This window comes from Eubalaena glacialis, chromosome 2 (assembly GCF_028564815.1).
Source record: "Eubalaena glacialis isolate mEubGla1 chromosome 2, mEubGla1.1.hap2.+ XY, whole genome shotgun sequence".
In the NCBI taxonomy this organism is placed as follows: domain Eukaryota; kingdom Metazoa; phylum Chordata; class Mammalia; order Artiodactyla; family Balaenidae; genus Eubalaena; species Eubalaena glacialis.
The window spans coordinates 10601468-10621937 of NC_083717.1; the positions used below are offsets into that span (position 1 = coordinate 10601468).

General features: G+C 38.4%; 1 protein-coding gene across 1 annotated transcript in view; it reads right to left on the minus strand.

The window, feature by feature from the left end:
• MYO3A (myosin IIIA) overlaps positions 1 to 20470 on the minus strand; it is a 171558-nt gene that overhangs the window by 104811 nt on the left and 46277 nt on the right. The window lies entirely within an intron of this gene.

Here is a 20470-nt window from a genome sequence, read left to right on the forward strand (position 1 = left end):
ATTCACTTTGTTATAAAGCAGAAACTAACACACCATTGTAAAGCAATTATACTCCAATAAAGATGTTTAAAAAAAAAAAAGACACTGTTAAGAGAATAAAAAGTGAAGTCACAGGCTGGCAGAAAACATTTGCAAATAATATATCTGATTAAGGACTTGTATCTAACAATATGAAGAGTGCTTTACTCCTACTTGCAATTCTTAGATGTTTCCATGATAATTTTTATAGCATTTACAAAAATGTATAATTATGCACTTATTTGCGTAGATAATTTAGCTAATATTTGAATCCCTTACTACAATACAAGCTCCAACATACACAAGACTATGTGTCTTTAGTTTCCCATTGTGTCCTTGGAACAAGGAGATGATTGAGAACACAGTAGGTCCTCAATAAATATTAGTTGAATGAATGAGTGAATGCGTATCTCCCACAATTTCTGGCACAGGATTTGCCCATAGTTGGTCTCCACATTGCTGATCTCAACAAGAATCATCTTTCGTATCCTCTTATTTCCAAAGAAACTCATATGACATATGATTTTTAAGAAAATAGAGAAAGATATCCAATTATGTATTTAATTAAGTGAAGAGCCCTGAATTTTCCATCCGTTTTTATGGGTTCATTTGGCATCCAAAGACTGTTCCTGGAGAATGACAAGGAGCGGATGGGGACAAGGAGCCTGGACCCAGGCATGAGCCCTGCAGCTGAAACAGCAGGAGGGACAGTGGTCCGTGGTGAGGCTGGACTCCAGGCGCTACGGGAAGCCAGTGGAATATTTTGATCAAAGGGCAGAGTGTGGAAACAATATGGTGGAGTAGCATGTTTTAGTAAAGAAAAAAAATCATTTTACTATATTCTAGAAATAAACATTATCACTAGGTAAAGAAAGCCAAGAAAAGTTAAACTTCAAGTAGTGAATGCAATTTAGGGTCATCTATTCTAAGAACATATTAGATGATAAATGTGGCATTTCCAATCAGTAGAGAAAGAAAAAAAATTCAAAAAATTGTGCTGGAACAGCTGGTTAAAATTTTGGGAATCATGTACTTTATGTAAAAATTAATTCCAGATGAATTAACAAACATAGATTTAAAATGTCATCATAAAAGTTCTAGGAGAAGATGCAAAAGAACGGCTGTGTAGTAATGGGATACAGATGGAATTTGTAAGTATGAAAAGATAGAAAGGAGAATTAAAAAATGGAAGAGATTTGACAATACAATTTTAATATGAGTATAATAAAACACAAGTAAAAGAGAAAATGGGAAAAATATTTGCAATATGTATGATGGACAAAGAATTAATATGTCTAATATATCAAGAACTCTTGAAACTCAAAGAACACTGAATATGAGATACCATGAGATACTAAGATAGCAATCTTGTATTGAACACACAAGTTTTAGGCTTGTCTCTTTTAATTTGGGAAGATAAATTTATCACTATCACCATTTCCTAAAAAAGACATGTTATCACCAAAAAATGTTGGAAGCCAATAATCTTACCTAGACTAACAATATTAAAAAAGCTGAATCATATAATCTCTGTTGCTTCTTCCAACCCTGGAATTCTCTGTCAACCGAAGTTTGTGTACTGATAGGTATACTATTGTAGTGTATGGCTGACTGCTTCATTCTGAAGAGAAAAAAGTCCTTTTCCATGACTTTGAAAAACTAGGTTTTACCATTCATAAAGACTTCATCAGGGGACTTGAGAAGATGCTTTGGCCCTATTCTGGAGCATAGCTCCTTTATTTAGATTTCTCTCCAGTTAAAGAGTAGAGGGGCTAAGGTATATGGGGAGTGGCCAAGCAGGCAGCAATAATGGCCATAAAGCCAGGGAGGAACAGGGGTTGACTGATAAATTATTCTACATTGAACTAAATTCTGAGGTGGTTATACAGAAAATCAAAAGTTATTTCTGAAGCTATATAAATCCTTTCCTTTGTTTAGATCATGGAATTATTGACACCAACGTTGCAGTTAAGAGGCTGGGCTCTAGAACGTGAATGCTCAGATCAAATAACAAAAGATTTTGTGAGGATAAGCAAAATGGATTATTTCTTGTAAAACTCTCATTTAGAATGGGCATAGGGAAATGCCTTATATATAACTGCTAGTATTATTCCAGCTGTGGCCCTACCACTGACTAGCCATGTGGCCTTGGGCAAGGAACTTACTCTGCTTCTTCAGAAATAAAATGGAAATAATAATGGCTATTTCATAAGGATGTCGTGAGATTAAATGATATAATACATGTAAAGTGATTCAGGGCCTGCTATGGTTAATAAATTATTATTATTATTATCATTATTATTGCCTTTATGATCATAGGTTTAATCCTCATTTACTTTATATTTTATATTTAATATTTATATTGAATTATATATTTAATTTCTATTTATTTCATATTTAGTTGTCGTCACTCTCCTTTTGTCCCAGAGGTGACCCCTCTACCCTCCTCAAGCATCAACTGTAAATACATGACCCTGAACTCAGCATAAGCTGAGCAGGGAGTGAGAAAATGTGGGCCCAGGTCTTGCTGATGGAGGATTCATGAGCATCACTGATTCTGAAGGACTTCATTGTATTTATTATTAAGTCCTATGTATACCCTGATGGTAGCATCTCAGCAGGAAATGGGCATCATATCAGCAAACAACTCTTCCTTTCTTTGTTTCTCCTCCCTGCGTCACTGCAGTGCTCAGGCTGATTCTACAGGTAACAGAGCTGATGCTCAGTCAGGTGCTGGAGGAACGTGGTGAAAAGGCACATGGTGTCAGGCATATGTCGGCGCCAGCACACTCCCCTCCCCCCTCCCGCTGCTTCAGAGTTCGGCACTGCTCTCCACGAGGTCAGCTTAACTGGAGAAGTCCCCTGGCCATGGGGACTGCCTATTTACATTTCTCCCATACCTGTATTTCTGTACCACCAATGACCGCTGGACACAGCCATCACAACAGACTGCTCTAGAAAGCACTGTCAGCATTGCTGTCACTTGGTTGGGTCTTAAACATAATAGAGACAATGGGGCCAAAAAAAAAAAAAAAAAGACAGTTACAGTTGTCACGACAAAGTAGCATGAGTGAAGGACTCACATTTATACTCCCTCAAGTGGCATGATTAGTTGCATCAAGAATACTTAATGTTTTAAAAACTACACAATTGACCACATATAAGATCATAGGGAGTAAGAGTGAGAAAAACAGTTAAATATAATAGTCCAATTCCCTTTAATTTTAAGAATTGTGAAAAGTGAGGTAAACAAGTTTGTGATGTGTTCACAAAAACTCAACGAACCCAGTGATTAATATGATATCTCCATTCCTGCTCTGATTCATTAGACTTCTCCCACCCTAAACACACACACACACACTAGGTAGAGCCTTAAATTGTACGTTTCAACATCCACTACTGCATTCATTCATTCAACAAATACTTAAATTTCTGGAGCATCTAATATGTTTCAGGCACTGTTAGGAGTTGGGATAAAGCTATGAAGACAACAGATAAAGTCCCTGCTCACACGGAACACACATTCTGATGGAAGAGTTAACAATAAATTATAAACAAAAAAGATCATTTCAGCTAGGACAGATATGTCTGGACAGATTCATTTTTGAAGGAGAATATGTTAAAATCAAGCATGCAGCCCTGGTTATTGCTTCAAATACTACCGGATTAATGGACAAAGCTGTATTTGTTCACGAGGGTTTTGAAATTACACAAATCATGCAGAGTTAATTCAGGTACATAAATTAGTTTATAAAAGCTTTTTTTCATGAGTTAAACACTTTAAAAGCTATTAAGGTTGTAATGAATGATTAAGAAAAACTATCTTTAAGGTGTATTCTATGAATGAAAATAAAAAGAATCATCAATTGTGAAAATATTTTACATCTTCTTATTGATACATGTCTCTTTTGGTCATTAATGTAGCCTAAGCACCTAAAACAGTAGCTGGGACATAGTAGGTACTCAATAAATATGTGCAGGATGAATAAATGAATGAATAAATAATTATTTGTCAAAGGAAATTGTCCGATACTTTTACACTTTTTACATTTTCCTTTTGCCTTCAATTTATAGAATTAATTTCCATTGTTACTTTATTAAATATTTAATTTCTGTGAGACTTGGAGAAGGCAAAGTCAGAATCCTTCCAATAAGATTTTTGTCCTCTTGTGAAAAGTACAGCTTGTTAACCAGATTATATTTTTCATTTACTCCATAATACTGGAGAGACATAGTTTCAGACTACAAATATTTTCTTTCTGTGTTGTCAAAGGTCACAAATACCTCAGGGGTGGTTAGTATAGCTTCACTTGTATTTCAGTTCTACACACTGAAAAAAGAAACAACTATTGCTGCTCCCCTGTTAAACTTTTATCCTTACTACTCAGTTGTACTACTGTAAACCAACAGCTTTATTTGCTTTTACTTTGGTTAAATATTCTCTTGTAAATATCAAGCTCCATCTTCTAAGGTGATTCAGGAGCCACTGGGGTAGTACAGAAATCCTTTGTTAAACAGAAATATAATCAATGGTTTTCTTTTACTTTCCTTATCCATCTTTAAATTCCACTAACAAAGTCACAACTGGTAATACCAATGGGCATACAGGCTCTCACTGGTGTGCCCTGGAAGACTAGTTTTTATTGATCTGCAGTTTGACCCCTTTGGCCAATCGTGCAGTTTTGAAATGATGCTGGGGAAGGAGCACACACCAGCCGAGTCACCCAGATGAGCAGATCAGCTCTGGCGATGACTGGAGTGACAGATGTCATCGTCACCCAGTTCAGCTACACTTTTGATTGTTCTTTTCATTCACAGAGCCCTTCCTCTTTCACATACAGTTATCTGGCGGCTGAAGAAAAATGTTCCCACTGAGAAATCTTGTCTGTTTAGCTGTGAATGTGACTCCTCTGTGCTATTATTTTAGAGTGACCTGGTTTTAGATGCTGAAACGAAACTGACACCGGTGTTTGCAAGAATATTTGATCCTCCACCTGCCAAGAGCTCCTGACGTCTTTCTTCTCCTCACCCTTAGCTCAGAGACAAGTAAGAGAGCAGGGAGGAGACAGTTTCTGTAAGTAGAATCTCGCTGCAAAGATGGAGTAGCAGAGTTCCTTCAATGTGTAGAGTTATTAGTGCCACTGTAAGTATCTGTAAGACAAACATCAGTACAGCAAAACAATCTGGTTAAGAACAAACATGGCTGGGACTTCCCTGGCGGTCCAGTGGTTAAGACTCCACGCTTCCACTGCAGGGGGCACGGGTTCAATCTCTGTTCGGGGAACTAAGATCCCGCAAGCCACGTGGTGTGGCCAAAAACAAAAACAAAAACAGAAAAACAAACAAAAACATGGCTGAGGAGTTTCACATAGTCCGACTTTTCAAGGAACGATAGCATGAAGGGTCATGGAGAGTGTATGATTACCTTTACTACGTTAATGTTTTGTAAGTATAAAAAGTATACTTCGTTTTTTAAAAAAAATTGAAAAATACCAAAAGGTATAAGAAAAAATGTCACCTGTAACTACATCCCCAATATAACCACCGTTGACATTTTGATATTTCCTTTTATTCTTTTTTATACGTACCTAGTTTTTAAACAAGTCGACAGGATTTCATCTTTGTGCCATCTTACCCTCCCAGCCTCCTTCCTCTCTGGTGACAAGGGATAAATTTCCCTGCTCTGGGCACAGGCCAGCTCTTGTGCTCGTACACCTGCTTCCTCCAGGGTCACTGCTGTGATGCTCCCCCGTCATCGGCGGCACAACCTCTCCCCCGTCAGCGTACAATGTGCTCTAGTATATCCCATCTTAAAAAAAAAAATCTCTCCTTTGATTCTCCATGCCTTCCAGCTACTGCCCCATTTCTCCTCCTTTTACAGCTGAGCTTCTTAAACAGTAGTTCCTATTCCTTATCTCTTCCTCACCTCACCTCTTTCCTTAACTTCTTCCAGCTGGGGCTGCCCTCCACCCCACCCTGCTGAGAGGACTCTCGTTGAGATCACGCAAGAACTTGGTGTGTCCAAATTCAGCGTTACTCCATTTTTAAAAACTTGCAGCGCTCTATAGAAGAATTGCGCATTCTCTCCTTGAAACACTGGGTTTATGTGGTTCACAACAGACCACGTTCCCCTGCTGCTCCTCCCTGGAGGGCCACAGTCCCTCAATCACCTGTTCTGTCTCCTCTCCCTATGCTAAATTCCCAAACCCTCACATTCAGTGACCTCATCTATGTCATGGCACCAAAAACGTCTATAAGCAAATGACTCAACCACTGTCTCCAACATGGGTTTCTCCCCTGAAGCCCAGACTCCTATACCCCACTGCCTACTTGATAACTCTGCTTTCCTGTTTAATTGGCATATCAAACGTAACTAGCCCCAAACAGAATTCATGACCACTCTCCACCCTACCTGAATAAATATAGGGGAATTACATTTTCATCCATGGACAGGGAAAAACACCCACATTTTAGGCTGGGCTGCCCAGGTAATATGTGTGTGTATTTGTATTTTATATATTTATATATTAAATATATACTTATATGTGTATTTAATAGATATATATTATTTTTTGAGGGGACCCTGTGGTACAGTCAGATCTATATAAGAATCAACCATGAAGTCATAGTATTCTATTTCAATTTCTATTCCCAAGACTGGAATTGCCATAGGTAGCTATTTATTTATTTCCCTTTCTTTCCTTCTTTTTGATAAAACACTGGGGATTGTGATGTCAGATTTTCCACTTAAAAAAAAACCCAGCTGTATTTAAATAAATGCATAAACATCTAACTTCAAAGTGAACCATAATCTTTTTTTTTTTTTTTTTTGGCAGAGATTACAAAACTAAACGGGGAAGCAAACAAGATTAGGGCAGCTGAATAGCCAGAGATAAACCGTTACATGCCTGGCAGTAAGGAATGAGGGGCATGTCATTTTGAATTCTACTCAAAGGCTGAAATATTCTGCTCTAAACCTTGACTACTATCTTTAAAAAATATTTCTCTCCTTTTCCCCAACAAAGAGATGGTCAAAAGATTTAGCTACTTTAAAGCAAAATTTGTCCAGGAAGTTACTCTCAATATACTTATTACTAAGGCCTTTGACATGAGAGCAAAAATGTATTCAGAGGACTAACAATGTGAAGGCACTCGGAGAAAACAGTCTCTCTGCCCTCTACTCAATCTGTGCATCTCACTTTACTGCAAAAAAATTAGTATCATCTTTATTTAGTGTCCTGCCTCTGGTGAGGCACTGCAGAATTCAACAGTAAATTTAACCCTATAAAAATGTGTCTTTTCTTTACAGTAATAATACCAAAAACGGATGCAGTCAAATCCTAGGCTATTGCTAATTTGAAAGAAAAGAAAGAGAGAAGGAATATTGCAGTATTTCTTGCAACCTTTAAATGTTGGTCAAGGCTCTTGATAATCCCTTAGGTTTTAATTTTTTTCTCTCTAGAATAAATTTTTTTTTAAAGACTAATGCCTTTAAGAGAAAGGCCAAAGGGTATACATCCAGAATTTTTCAGGAAACTTTGTTCTTTTTAGAAAAATGTTATATTTTGCTCTATTTAAGTGCATATACTTGTTGTATTCTCAGCATTTTATCCCATGAAATCAAATGTGATCACTTTAGGAGCCTCTTTAAATACGATAATTATAAAATTATAAGAAATATATGTACAAATACAATATTTTAAGAACAAGTACAGATTTGAGTCAGTTTAAAATAGCTAAAAATGGGTAATGCCATAATTCAAGTAATTAATGATTTCTAGAACATCACTGGAAACATTACAGGAATTTGCAAATCTGATATAAGCTTTCAGAATTTGTAAAGTGGTCCTAACATCTGATAAAATTTAGATTTCTCTCTAAGGAATCAGCATATTTCAATATTAAATACTAATGAAGAACAATCTTCCATTGAAAGAGGTTGAAAAGACTAAAGAAATGACTAATAAATTAACCCACATGAACTTTAGAGAAGCATCACAGGATTTCATCCTCATACAGATTTGCTGAAAGCATTTTTATGTGAAAGTCCTCAGGAGGACAAAATTTTTCAAACTAAATTAGGACCTAGATAATAAACAATGAACCAGGGACAGCCTTCTATCCAATTCTTTATTTGTGCTGACATCCCACGTACATAGCTAGTATCACAGATGGGAATCTATTTTGGGTTATAAAACAAATGTATTCAGAATCTTCCCAGGCTCCTGATCCACAATCCACATGGTGCAACTCTAGGGCATCATTCGTGTTGTGCCTCCATGCTTGGGGGTGAAAGCATTCACATGGAACATGAAATGAACAGTGTCTCCTGGAGTTGTACAGTGCGGCCTGTTGCACTCCACTTACGGCTACAGCAGGGGTCATTAACACTAGCAATCAAATTTTTCTTGCTCACTGACTGCACATGCTAATGTAGGACTCTTGTGGCCTAGAAAGTCCCCATCACTATGTCTCACAAGTGTTCGTGGATAAGTCTGCTTCAGCCAGACACCACTGTGACTCAGCTCTTGTTCAGCTGGATAACAGTGGTTGACACCCGTTGGTCACTTTGGGAACCCTTGCTGCCCCCTCAGCACATGGAGCCCTTGCCGGACAGGCTGGGCTTGCTCAGTGTTCCTCAGCAAGCCTAGGCTCAAAAATGTCATAGCATTCCTTCTGCTATCTTCTACTGACCAAGGAAGTCACAAAAAATGGCAGGTTGAAGGGCAGGCAACACAGACTCCAACTCTTCATGCAAGAATTGTCAAAAAATTGTGACTCTCTCTAATCCATCATACCCTGTCCTATTTTACTAAGAAAGTGGGTGAGAGTTACTTCAAGTTAAAGATCACAGGGTAAAGTAATTTTTCCCTTCCCTTAAGACTCATAAAACAACAAAAAGAGTGGAAAGTTGAGAAAAGTCTCCTTTATGAGAAACAGAAATGGCCACAGTCCCAAACCACAATCTATAAAGCACAACTGTCAAATACTGTGAAATTTGTGTTGAAATGAGAGCGGAAGCTGAGAACCAACACATAATTATTTACACTTCTGTCAGTAACTACAGACACTTAAAAAAAAAAGTGCACAGCCCTGAGAAGCCTATCCGATGAGCCCTTGCCTGGAGCTATCAGCTCTGGGGGCATGGGTGGGCCATGCCAGAAGTGGGAAAGGGTCCTGATGAGACCCAGGTCAACATGCAAAAGAGCAACGGGGTGGAGAAGACCATGGGACAGTGACCTATCACATACTTGTCCAGCAGAGTGGTGGCCAGTGGCCAGGGGGAGGCAGGATGAAGGTAAGAGAAGAGACAGTTGCTTCATTATGATAGAGAATGACAGTCATGAATGGGTTTGTGCTGTGAGCCACAGAGAATACAATGTGAATGGTGCTACTTGGGCTCGTACCACCTAGTGGCCCTGTACGCTGACTTCTTCAAGGTTTAAAACTGAGGGGAGATGTGCAAGAGGATGTTCAAGAGAATCAACCTAATTCAGCTGAAGCCTTCCCAAATCATTCTTCCATCACTCCCACTTTTTGTTTTGCTAGAACAAGAGCTGTTCCCGGTCCCACCTGAGAAGAGATTCACCACCACATACTTGTAGTTTTAAAAAAAGGAGGAGAAAGAGTTAAGGATTATAAGCAACAGACAAATGAAGAGCATACACCATAAGAAAGAATCACAGGAAAAGTCCAGACGAAAAGGTCCGCATCCCTCAAAGACATTTCTTACGTGATGTCTCATTAAAAGAGAAAAATCTTCAGGAGAGGGTACAAAGCTTTAATGAAGAGATAAGAGTGCAACAGATAAAAACTGAGTCAGTTGAATTCAGAAAAGAAATGGAGGAAAGTCATGATAGAAAAGCAACAAGGGGCTTCCCTGGTGGTGCAGTGGTTGAGAATCTGCCTGCCAATGCAGGGGACACGGGTTCGAGCCCTGGTCTGGGAAGATCCCACATGCCGCGGAGTAACTGGGCCCGTGAGCCACAACTACTGAGCCTGCGCGTCTGGAGCCTGTGCTCCCAACAGGAGAGGCCGCGATAGTGAGAGGCCTGCGCACCGCGATGAGGAGTGGCCCCCGCTCGCCGCAACTAGAGAAAGCCCTCGCACAGAAACGAAGACCCAGAACAGCCAAAAATAAATAACTAAATAAATAAATTTATAAAAAAAAAGAAAAGCAACAAGACGCAGAATATACATGACTGAGGTCACAGATGTGGTAAGTGTATGGTCTGAGCACACAAAATGAAAGAAAAGAACAAAGACCCCATTTGCTCTCCTGAGCCAGTGGCAGTCAGCTCCCTCACACCACGGGGTACAGGCAAAATTGATATGGAAGGACTGACCCGAAGACACGGCGGGGTGAAACTACTGAAAGCCTAATGGACACCCTGCATAAGCAGCCAGTCATGAGCACAGGGGGAAATCTCATCGCCTTGGTTCTTTCAGCAGCAATACGCTCTGCCAAAGAGATGGTAGAACAGTGTATGTGATACTTACAGGAAAAGAAACGCTAGCCTAAGTATGTTTTTCCTAACTAAACTAGGCTTCAATCTCAACAGGCAAGAAGCTAGGGGTTGAGGCTTTCTGGAAATAACCATGAGATGATGCACCAAGAGAATAATTAAAGAACTCAGGAAAGGAGAGGGTTTAGTAAAAAAAAAAGATTTGTGAGCAACTGCCTCTTCCTGTTTATTTGAATTCCTTTATTTATTGCTACTTAGGAACAAATATGCTCATAACGGTCTTCTCTCCAGGGAGTGCTGATTCAATCATCTATTCCTTATAAAATTCTTGGAAATCATGTTTAAAAGCTATTTAGCTCTTATTTAGGAGCTTATCCAGAAGGGGAAGTGGTGAAGAAAGGCATAAGGAAATATTTCAGGTGAGGAAGGAGAAGTGATCATTTCTTTTCTAAATTTCCTGGTCCTAGATGGGTCCTTACTACATTCCCAGAGTATCATCAGTCTCTTTCTGAGTTATCGATCTTAGACAGACACTGCCACTAGCTCATGCCTTGATGAGCCCTTTTCTCCTGGATTTCACATGGACAACTCCTTCACCCCCTTATTTTGGCCAAATTAAGATTAGAATTTTCCAAAATAAAATGTACTTAGAATAGAAGCATGCATACACATGTGCCCACCAGCGCGCGCACACACACACACACACACACACACACACACACACACAATTAAAACATCCCACAAAAACATACAAATAAGCATATATATCAATAGGTTCCTCATTTCAAAATATCCAAACAATAGCCACTAACTGCTTTGATAATTAAACATAATGGGGACAGACCAACTTCCCCCACTTTCGAAAAATAATGATAGTTTAAAGTTAGGAAGAAATATGGGAGAAAAGCAAAATGCATCCAAAATTATTCTTGGTGTATCCATAGTTTACCTTTTAGAACCAATGACAGGATGGTGCACAGCAGGACACAGGTGACTTAGGGCTACACCCTAGCGGGGCTGTCAGGAACACAGGCCAAACTGTTCAGCCTGACTTTCACTGCTCTCTGCGGTCTGGTCTCTGCGTGTCTCTCCAGTCCTGCTTCTGAGGTTTCCTCCTTACAGCTTTGATTAAATGTGAGCGTATCTCCTTGCTTTCACGATTTTGCTCAGGCCGGTCCTTCCAGCAATACTGTTCATCCAGTGGTAACTCTATTTTCACAGGATTAAGTCCTCTTCTCCCCTGCAGTGCAGATTAAAGGCCGCTTCCTGGAAGCCCTCCTGTCCCTGCTAGTGGAAGTACTATCGGCTTCCTCCAAACTCTCACAGGACATAATTTTTATTCCTTTTATGGGATTGAAAATTCCTACTTTGTATAATGGTTATTTACATGCTGTTTTTAAACTAAAAAGGAAGACCTTTTTTTCAGTATCTTGGTCAAAGTAAGGAGGCAAAGAATTATCTGTGTGAAATCTAGGAGAAAAGGTCTCATCCAGGCATGAGCTGGTGGCAATGTCTGTCCAAGCCAGATAACTCATAGCACGGAGTCTACAGCTGCTTCAGCTGTCAGACCCTTGTGTAACACCTCGTCCAGAGCTTTACACAATGGCCTCAATTGATATGGAGACAAAGTGAATGTTGTCTCAATCCATCATTTCTATGGTAGCAAGAACTGTATCACCATTGGTCATGGGTTGAGTGGGGCTGTAAGAAATTCAGCCTTGCTATGGACTGAAAATGCAAAGTAGGAGAGAAAAGATAAGATAATCCCTAGATTTTGGTGGGCATAATGGGATGAGTGGTGGTACTACTAAAAAGAAAGGGGACAAAGAACTAATTGGGGGTGGGACAGCATTAAGTTCCGTTTTGGACAGGTTGAGTTTGAAGCAAGCGTCTTTGAAATACTCATGTGGAGATGGGAATTAAAAGGAGTTATTATGAGAACAGCCAGGATAGCTTTCGAGAAGTCCTGTGTATGAAGGAGTAAACATTCCAACGGGTGAATAATTCTCACCATGACATAGTCACAGCCATTAGAGGAAAATTATCTTGCCCAGAAAATAGAAAGTAATGTGGCGTTGTGCACTGTATCACACTGAAAGAACCCTATTATAACTTCCTATTGATTTTTCTGCTTCCTTCTTTCATTTTTTTTTTTTTTGTAAAATCAAAATCCCATTCTAGTGAATGTATATTACATAAAGTCCCACACCTAAATAAAGAATTGACAGCTTGAATCAGGCATTTTTAGCACTGAATGGTTAGACAATTTTTAAATTTTGTCTTTCATCTGTTCATCCTTTGAGATATGTCTCAAATTCGCCTTATATCCTGGTATGAAAATCATATATGCTGGGATAAGTGGGATGATTAGAGCAGCACCACAGATACAGCCATTATTTTTGGCCCAAGAAACAACCGTTTGAGTTACTAAATTCTTATAAATATTCCTTTTTGCTTCTATAAAATTACATGTAAAACATAATTTATACGTATCAAAGATAATCACCACTAGCAATATTAACGGTATCAAGTTATTTTGCTTTGTATATATATAAAACACGAAAAATTTTAAAAGATAACGTTAATATATAGTATAACTACCATAAAAAGAAATTTCATTTATTTATTTACTTATTTATTTATGGCCATGCCACGTGGCTTGCAGGATCTTAGTTCCCCGACCAGGGATTGAACCCAGGCCCACAGCAGTGAAAGCGCTGAGTCCTAACCACTGGACCGCCAGGGAACTCCCCATAAAAAGGAATTTTAATTGGGAATTTATTATCATTCGAGTAGATACTGGGCTAGGTTTTTCCTTTATTTACAAGGTACGCAAATCATTACTTGAATAATATTTGTAGGTAAATGTTCAAGGTATATAAAAGAATTTTAGGATCCTGTTTGCATATTCCACATAATGGGTATTCACTGCTTCAGCAGCTAAAAACACCCTTCCTCTGCGGGGGGAAATTCCTTCCGAAATGCTGTGAGGAAGGACTCTGCCTCTCACCTGGAAACCGGAAGTGAGGGAGGACCTAGTGTTTCTCACTCCGTTTTTCACCTACAGCCGGGCCTGTGACCTCAGCCTGGGGGAGCAATGGTCCTGCAGGGAACTTAGAACATCGAGCTAGTGGCACAAAGTTCAAGATGAGTTTACAAATACTTTGAGGTGCTTGTGGTTTTCAAGAAACCAGTGTTGCTTTGTGCAGGAAATGTTACAGGGTTGGGGGTATCAGTGGCAGCCTCTTGGCAGGTAGTTCTTGAGAAAGGATATTTGAGGCACCCTGCTTCCTTTGCTTCTAAGCCTGCCTCTCTGCCTCCCTCTCAGTTCTCTAAGCCACCCAGTATTTTTCACAAAATTGCGTTTCTTCTTAAGTTGGCATGTATTGTTTTTAGTCAAGAATGCTGAAGAGTACATTTCAATTACAAATGACTTTTACCTATTCCCATTACATCGGATAATTGAGTATTTTAAAATCCGGATTCAAGAGTAAAATTTTCTTTTGAAATACTTTATAATTCAAGTTTTTCACTGATCCAGCCTGCATACTAACATCACAAATTTTAACTCTTATGAAAAATGCGTTCCCACAGTTGAGGAGTTTGTCATAGGAGTGGTTGCTATATTCATATGCATCTTGATTCCTCAGAACAGGTAAGTTATTAGAGTGACCTGTTTGTTCTATTCAGGCCTTAACTTAGAATACAGAGTTCTTGTTTTCATTCCACACTAGCTTCCAACACCACCCCCTCCCCATCATCAAGAAATTTAAAGAACTCAGTTTGTATTCAATTTATAGGAAAGTCAACTTAAAACTGAATTGTGAATAAAAAAATATTTATCCTGCCAAGCATATGCATCAATCCAATTCCAAAGGTTAGTATCACATACCAAAAAATGTCAGCTTAGATTTAGGTATATTGATTTAGTACAGTTGGGTTTTGGATCAATTTTATCGATGTTAGGAACTATGACAAATCAAATAATTTTGCATGATCTCGAAGAGCGTTATTTTTGCCTAAGGTGGTGCCAGCAGCATCCCAGACCCTCTTTTCATTTCCCTGAGTATGTCTCATACTTTGGAACTAGTATGAAAATGCTGAGAGCATTTTCCTTCCCCCTCCTATAAGGTCACAGATCTGTGGTCAAATGGTGCTGTGGGTTCATGATTCCAGCTCCACTTCCACCCCCTCCAAACATTCACTTTTGAAAGATAAAATATATTTTTAAATATTTTTAAAAAGAATTAAAATGACAAAGACATTCTCTAAAACCTGGTGAGCGTTATAGTGGACTTAATGGATGAGATACACACTGGGTAAGAGAGCAGAAACCATAGATGACTCCAAGTCCAGGACTAGAAATAGGCAGAATAGGCCTGGAAGGGAAGGAAACAGAACGAAAGCCCTGACCTGTGCTTGGTGGAGAGAATGGAACTGAATGTGTGCCTTGCCTAGAGAGAGAAGACTGAAAAAATTCTGCACCTTCTTCCGTTTATGGAACCAGGTACCTAAGATGGCAGGACAGGGCAGAGACATGGGGTCTACTTCATACTGGCTCAGTGACTAGATCTGCAATATCCTCAAAGTCGTGATGGACAGAAAGGCTTTGGACTGGGGGCACTTGAAGCTGGATTACAGCAAAGGCAAAACCTCCAAAATAGGGGAAGAAACAAAACAAAATATCACCTATTAAACATGGGAGAGTGGGGACTTCCCTGGTGGTCCAGTGGTAAAGAAACCACCTTCCAATGCAGGGGATGTGGGTTCAATCCCTGGTTGGGGAACTAAGATCCCACATGCCATGGGGCAACTAAGCCCATGCGCCACAAGTACTGAGCTCACGCGCCTCAATGAGAGAGCCTGTGTGCCACAAACTACAGAGCCCACACACTCTGGAACCTGCACACCACAACTACAGAGTCCATGTGCCCTGGAGCCCATGTGCCACAACTAGAGAGAGAAAACCTGCACGCCACTACGAGAGAGAAGCCCATGCGCTGCAACGAAAGATCCCTCACACCTCAACGAAGACGCCGCATGCCACAACTAAGACCTGACGCAGCCAAAAAAATAAAGAAAATACAGAAATATTTAAAAATAAATAAAATATTTTAAAAAATAAAATAAAGATGGGAGAGCAAACTAAAATTCTAAACCACAGAAGGAAACCACATATTGAGGAAACAAATGAACTCATTCATCAGGACATTTCAATCTTGTTAAAATGCAAATCAAAAAATGACTGCTAAGTAGTGTAAGATCAAGAGAAAAAGGAAAGAATTACATTCACAAAAAAGACAAAGAAATTAGTCAGATATGAATGGCCAGATATAAAAGTCAGATATGATGAAAGAATAAATGGTTAAAAAAATAAAACAGTGAGAAATTCTGGAAATGAAAAACACAGAAATATCGACATGAAAAATCAGTATGTAGGATAGCTCTAACTAGGCCTAGTCTAAGAGAGAATTAGTGAACTGGAAAACAATTTTGAAGAAATTATCTAAAATGCAGCAGAGATTGATAAACCGATGACGAACATGAAAGAGAGATTATAAGACATTTAAGGTAAATTAGGACATTCCAATATTTATCTCTTAGGAGCAGAAAATAAAAAGAATGAGAGAGGATCAATATTTAAAGGAATAATGACTGAAAATTTTCCATAATTGAGTAAGACTTGTGTTCTCATATTGAAAGCATATTCTGAATTCTTAACTGGATAAAGAAGAATATATTTTGTGACTCAAACAGAAGTATTGAGCTTAGGCTAACACAGTGTCCAATATATAGTAGTTTTCAATAATTTTTTTTAATCACTAGAACTTAGAGCACCAGGCTTTTAATCTAAATACTGTGTAGTTCAACCATTCTTATAATGCTTGAATGTTGGGAGGCAATTCTCCATGAGTCTCTCACATTTCTTCATGTCTTGTATTAGCTTTTGTTCTAGACTATATTTGCCATGTTTGCTATACAAACATATATATAAAGATAGTGTCTCCCTCCAGGACACATGGAAGTTTTGTTTACTGTCCGGAATAGTAAAGATAAAGTCTGCTCCAGGGCAAAGTTTAGGCAGATTTGCTAGCAACCCCTTTAAAAGATTAGAGTTTCTCAAGCTCAGGGTTCCCAAACTGTGAGGCAAACCCACTGTGTATACACCATCTACCAAGGCCATTCCACATCACCCCTAGGACTTATGGGGCAAGGACAACCAACATGAATGTAAAATTCATGCTGTGGGCTTAACTGTGCATAATAAAGGCCTCTGTCTCTGATCAAGGGTCTCTTCTGCCAGCATTCTTGAAATTGGCAGGTCAACTTATTAGCTTGCAAGTAGGATAAAATCTCAGATCCTTCACAGTTCTGGACATTGGACACCCTATACAATATTGGTACACCTCAATCTCTGTTTTTTATTTGTTTGTTTGCTTGTTGTTTGCCCATTTGCTTTGGGAAGGATGGGATTGTAGCAGACTGTGGAGCTATACCCACACAAAGATACAAAGATGGGCATTATGAGCCCACAACCAACCACCTCCTCACTAGAAACTACATGCCCAGTTCCTTCTTTCTGGCACTCTATTCCACTCACAACTTAAATTTTTCCTCACTGAAGTTTACAGCAAGACTGTAAACTCACTTAGGCAAGGACTCAAAATTGGCCACAATCATTGGCCATTCATGGGAATAAAGCTTTGTCATTGGGATTAGGATTTGAATCCCTGCTAAGTCATTCATTACCTGTGCTGCTTTGTACAAGTTAATTAGCCTCTGCAAACCTCAGTTCTTCTTGCTGTGAAAATGGGGGATCATAAAACATTTCCCTCAGGGTTGTTGTAAAATCACATGATATAAAGTCTTAATACAATGCCCTGCACATAGTAGGCATTAAAGAAATAGGAATTAAATATATTAAACCACAACAGGAATTCAAATATAACTGCTTTTTAGGTCATGCCTTATTTTCTACGCACTTCTCCCAGTTCCCTAAACAGTGATATGCTCCTGACATGCAATTAATAGGATTCTCATGAATAAACTTAAATTACAAAAGACTATTCTTCGACTTAACAATACCATCTATAGGAATTTATCTTACGGAAGTAGTAAGAGATTTGTATACAACTCTATTCATTACAGTGTTACTTATTAGAATTAAAAATAATTAATAACAACCTAAATGCCCAATAATAGGGGGTTATTTAAATCAATCATTGAATAGTCATGCAAGAGAATGTTGTACAGCAATTTAAAAAATTTGTGGTACAGATTGGGAGAAATTATTTATAAGCAATGTGACCAACAAGGGATTAATCTCCAAAATATACAAACAGCTCATGCAGCTCAATATCAAAAAAACAAACAACCCAATCAAAAAATGGGCAGAAAATCTAAATAGACATTTCTCCAAAGAAGACATACAGATGACCAAGAGGCACATGAAAAGACGCTCAACACTGCTAATTATTAGAGAAATGCAAATAAAAACTCCAATGAGATATCACCTCACGCCAGTCAGAATGGCCATCATCAAAAAGTCTACAAAAAATAAAAGCTGGAAAGGGTGTGGAGAAAAGGGAACCCTCCTACACTGTTGGTGGGAATGTAAATTGGTACAGCTACTATGGAGAACAGCATGGAGGTTCCCTAAAAAACTAAATATAGAACTACCATATGATCCAGCAATCCCACTCCCGGGCATATATCCAGAGAAAAACATGGTTTGAAAGAATACATGCAACCCAATGTTCACTGCAGCACTGTTTACAACAGCCAAGACATGGAAGCAACCTAAATGTCCATTGACAGATGAATGGATAAAGAAGATGTGGTACATACATACAATGGAATATTACTCAGCCATTAAAAATAATGAAATAATGCCATTTGCAGCAACATGGATGGACCTGGAGATTATCATACTAAGTGAAGTAAGTCAGACAGAGAAAGACAAATATTATATGATATCTCTTATATGCATAATCTTAAAAAAATGATACAAATGAACTTATTTACAAAACAGAAACAGATGCACAGACTTAGAGAATGAACTTATGGTTACCAGGGCAGAAGGGTGGGAAGGAGGGATAGATTGGGAGTTTAGAATTGACATGTACAGATTGCTATATTTAAAACAGATAACAAGGACCTACTATATAGCACAAGGAACTCTGCTCAATATTCTGTAATAACCTAAATGGGAAAATAACTTGAAAAAGAATAGATACATGTATATGTATAACTGAATCACCTTACTGTATACCTGAAACTAAAACAACATTGTTAATCAACTATACTCCAATAAAAAATAAAAATTTTTTTAAATTTGTGGTAGAAGGATATTTAAAGACATGGGGATTCGCTAGTCAGTGAAAGAACGCAGGCTCCAGGACACATATATTCCAATTTTGTTTTTAAATGTATTTCCATTCATAAGATACTAGAAGGTTATAGATTAAAATGTTATAATTGATTTTATGTTGTACATGTCTGTGTAGCTTCTGAATTTCCTAAAATAAACATATATACTATCTATAAGTAAACATATTCAATATTATAAAAACTATACATAATAGATCATTAAAAATCAAAATAGGAAGTATAAATAAAATATTAAAAATGATTTTTGAATATAATTCAACCAGGGAAAATGATACCAAAAAATAATAGTGTAAAAAACTATTTCAAGTGTTAACATTCAATTTTAAATCTCAAATCTAAGATATCTTACTTCACAGAAGAGGAGACAAATACAAGAAAATATAAGCCAATACTAATCATCAACTGGCGTTTACATTCTTTGTTCTGATGAGGCTGTTTAAAAAATGCTGCCAGCTTTCTCCCTCCATGAACAAGGAAGTGGGTACCAGACACCACATCTGCTAGTGCCTTGATCTTGGACTTCCCAGTCACCAGAACTAAGCAAGTCCAGACCAGAGAGCAGACAGCAGAAGCAAGAAGAACTACAATCCTGCAGCCTGTGGAACAAAAACCACATTCACAGAAAGATAGACAAGATGAAAAGGCAGAGGGCTATGTACCAGATGAAGGAACAAGATAAAACCCCAGAAAAACAACTAAATGAAGTGGAGATAGGCAACCTTCCAGAAAAAGAATTCAGAATAATGATAGTGAAGATGATCCAGGACCTCGGAAAAAGAATGGAGGCAAAGATCGAGAAGATGCAAGAAATGTTTAACATAGATCTAGAAGAATTAAAGAACAAACAAACAGAGATGAACAACACAATAACTGAAATGAAAAATACACTAGAAGGAATCAATAGCAGAATAACTGAGGCAGAAGAACGGATAAGTGACCTGGAAGACAGAATGGTGGAATTCACTGCTGCAGAAGAGAATAAAGAAAAAAGAATGAAAAGAAATGAAGATAGTCTAAGAGACCTCTGGGACAACATTAAACGCAACAACATTCACATTATAGGGGTCTCAGAAGGAGAAGGGAGAGAGAAAGGACCCGAGAAAATATTTGAAGAGATTATAGTCAAAAACTTCCCTAACATGGGAAGCTCTACAACAAATGCTAAGGGAACTTCTCTAAATGGGAAACACAAGAGAAGAAAAGGACCTACAAAAACAAACAGTGACAGTTTTACTTCTTCTTTTCCAATTTGTATTCCTTTTATTTCTTTTTCTTCTCTGATTGCCGTGGCTAGGACTTCCAAAACTAGGTTGAATAATAGTGGTGAGAGTGGACATCCTTGTCTTGTGCCATATGACCCAGCAATCCCACTACTGGGCATATACCCAGAGAAAACCGTAATTCAAAAAGACACATGCACCCCAATGTTCATTGCTGCGCTATTTACAATAGCCAGGTCATGGAAGCAACCTAAATGCCCATGGACAGACGAATGGGTAAAGAAGATGTGGTACATATATACAGTGGAATATTACTCAGCCATAAAAAGGAACGAAATTGGGTCATTTGTAGAGATGTGGATGAATCTAGAGACT